Consider the following 3,822-nt stretch of genomic DNA (forward strand, 5'->3'; position numbering starts at 1 on the left):
ATTCCTGAGCTTTCCAAGCTTCGTGCTAGTGACGGCGGACATGTATCTCGGAATGACCTGGAATAATGACTATTTTACTTTCTCCTTGCGTAGCTATGACATAGGGATCCCGTCGACGTGTCTCGGATAGTATATTATCCGGAAAATTAATTCCCATCTATTTTCAAAAAGTCCATAATTTGATACTGAAATTTAGTCAATTTCTCTCTCTCTCTCTCTCTCTCTCTCTCTCACACACACACACACACACACACACACATGCACACACGCGCGCGCGCACAAACGCACACACACACACTTTCTCTATCGATCGTTGCATTATTGTGCGATGACTTATCGGGCGATTCGGACATTAGCGCTCGCTTTGATGCTTACGCTCCCAACTTGCAATTCGAATGGGAAATCAATTAAATTGGATATAATAATTCTCCGCCGTTAGAATGTCAAATGAGCGATATTTCACGAGGCATTCGATTTTGTTGTTCTAAAAATAAAACCTTTTATGCCAATGCCCAAATAATCATTAAATTTTTGTTGCGACGTCATCAATTTTGCAAGTGGCACTCGTTATTCTCAGGTTAAGATAATTTTGGACGCGACCGAAATTAAAGAATACAATCGTATTTTTGATTTTATTTTTAATGGAAACGGAAAATTACGCCTCTCACTGAGACTGATTTGACGCTTTATCAGGTCTTCCAAGAGATTTGCAAATTATTTTCGATTGTTGAGTTGAATGTTGAGGGAAAAATGCTTTAACTCGTGAAGGATAAAAGAATCTCATACAGCAGTCCCATTGTCACTCGAGTCAACATGTAAATCATTGAAAATTACTTAGAATCGTTAGAAAAACGCTGTCGCTCGCCGCCTTACGACTCTTACACTTAATATTCGCATATAATCGTAATGCTCGGACGAATATATGGCACAAGGCGAGAATGACAGGGGAGAAATTAGCCGACCGTCTATTAAATCAAAGGACTTTTGCCTGAAGTCGAAGAAGAAAAAACAAAAACAAAATAAAAGTGAGCAAAGCAATAAGGTTAGAAGAAAGAAGAAGTACGAAGCGGAAGAGGTATGACGTTTCTTAAATGAGAAACTGCTTAACGGAGCTCGGCCGGCGCGACATTGCATAAAGCCGGAAAAGCGCGGAAAAGACCTGCCTCTCGGCTCTCGCGACGGACACATGTGTTGCATCGCGGGGAAAGAGCCGACCCAGAGTCCCGTCCTCGTTAATCACGGATCAGAAGAACAAAAGGAAGAAGTGCCGATAGATCGTCAGTCGTCGCCACCCGTTAGCCGTGTGTGAATTTTTCCACGCGGTCGTTGCTCTCGTGGCTCCTTTGCGAAACGAGGGCGGAGTAAAAACTTTCGACCTGGGGCACACGCGCCGTGTGCTCTACCTGATCGGGAGATAGGCTCGCGCGGAGGTGGGAGTCGACCTGAAAATACACTTGGCGATGATCTTCCAGGTAAACGGCCGAGCGGGACGAAAGGCGTGAAAGGCAAACGCTCGGCTATAGCTGCCGGGCCGTGAGCTCGGGCTCCGAATCGCTTTGACCGAGAATATCTCTGAAATGTCCGCCGGTTCTAGGGAGGCGAGGATGCCCAGCCCGCGAGGTACCGAAACCGGACCCTCGAGCCTCTTACGGAATCGGACGGGCAAACGATTCGCCGGGCTGAAATCGGCATGGACTTCGCTGCGCCCATTGCCCGAGCTGAGTTTATTCGGCTAACCTCTCGACTTTTACGACTGTTAAATAAATAGCTGCCAGACTGGATTGAGAATTAAACATAAATAATTCGGGCATTGTGCGCTTATAGAACGATCTTTATCGCTCAACTTGGCTCCTTCGCTCCATTCTCTATAGGGGCATATACATAATATCGAGAACTATGGAATTTTGATCGATGGACGCATCCCTTCAGCCTTTCACCACAATAATACTGTTAGATTAGATTACATGCGCCATTCGGTTCATCGGGGGAAATATTTATTTTATTTTAGTGGAAGGTTAATTGTACACTATTTCGTGTCGCGGCATTCATCCACAATGCCATTTCAATTAAAAATGATGGTAGCTTCGCTTAATTGGGATACTTATATTAGGATATACTAGAGCAGGTGCTGTATTCGAGACACCGGTTCCTCTTCTCCTACCTCCCCTTTCACCCCTTACATCCATTATACGGAGAAAACCACAACGATGAATTGTTTTTCACTCGAAAAGTCTTTGTGTTGCGAGGCTACAATTGGATGCGCGACATTATAATTCCAGGCGATAGGTAGTAATTAATTATGGTTAAAGTGTCAAGCTTGATCAATACACATTTTTGAAGAGATTTTTGTAAGGAATGCGAGGATGACTGTTTTGCCGATATATTGGCCAAGCATATTTATATAAAATCCGTAAATATGCTGTACTTAGGCGTTAAATATATGTATTATAGATTATCCACACTGAAGATTGATAAAGGCAATGTTAAGAATAACTTTGTACAAATACGAGGACGAATACACGTAATTTTCTTTTATAACTTCCAATTTTTCAAACAATGATCCTTAAATTGGTATTAAATTTGAATTATTTAAATGAAATTTAGCACTGGTAACTTTCATTATATATATATATGTGTGTGTGTGTGTGTGTGTGTGTGTGTGTGTGTGTGTGTGTGTGCGTGTGTGCGCGTGTGTGTGTGTGTGTACAAAGTTTCGACTGGAATTTTATAAAATATCCTGTTTAATTATCGATTAAATTGGATATTTGATTATTAGTATTATTTATAGTTTAATATATATTTATATGAAACAACGTATTAAAAATTCAGTTTCCAAGTGTTTCAAATTTCATAACCAAAGTACTGTAATATCGAATTTTCAATTATTTTACATATTCCTGGCTTTAGATTTCACAATTTTAATTGCTCATTCCCATCGAATATATTCCATCGAATATAACACAACTATTCGTACTCTTTTTGAGAAAATGTCAATTTTTATATTATGTTGATGAATTTGAAGTATTGTTTGAAGAAATTACATGTATTATTTTTGTTATTATTATTATTATTGTTTTTGTTTTTGTTTTGCTTACCTTTTTTTACCGCCTCATAGCCGACGCGTTTCTCTACGCCAATACCATAGCCATTTAAGTAATTATTAAGAAAGAAAAAAGTCCTCCCTGCTCGCGTTGTCATGGCCTCGAATGACCCACAACGAGCGAACGACTTAAATACCAAATAAAAATGCAGAGCAAACTGCAATGTAATTTGGCATCAAAATAGCGAGCGCAATGTAATTCGAGCCCAAAGTATTTACATATATATTAATGGTTAGATTGAAAGAAGCCCGAGCTATCGCGATGAAAGAGAAAGTCGAAGGAAACGTATATCGAAAAAGGAATCGTAAGTCCTGGCCGTCGATCTACATTGAATTCGCGATAAGAATCGCCGAGATTGAGCTAGACGTGTGCCCGAAAACCTCTTTTCCGACTTTCCGTCCGAGCCTAATTCTTCCTCTTACTCGCACACTGCCAACAATTCGAGCACGTAGCGTAATACACGCTCGTCTCGTCGAGATTCGACGGTAAATTGCTTCGTCGAAACAAACGGAGAAATCAAAGGACGCGGACCCGCCGAGGGAGGGAACAAAGAAAGTCGCGGGAGCCGTTGCGCGTGTATACGGGCCGATAGTGGAGCACAAAGAAAAATCGATTCCCTGTGAAAATCAATTCCGTTAGGGAGAGCGATTGAGCACTAGGGGCAGGAAGCGGGAAGGGGTAGGTCGTTGGAAGGGGGTGGGGTGGGTGAGCTGCGACGGTA

Source organism: Ceratosolen solmsi, unplaced genomic scaffold (genome assembly GCF_000503995.2).
Source record: "Ceratosolen solmsi marchali unplaced genomic scaffold, CerSol_1.0 scaffold35, whole genome shotgun sequence".
Classification (NCBI taxonomy): Eukaryota; Metazoa; Arthropoda; class Insecta; order Hymenoptera; family Agaonidae; genus Ceratosolen; species Ceratosolen solmsi.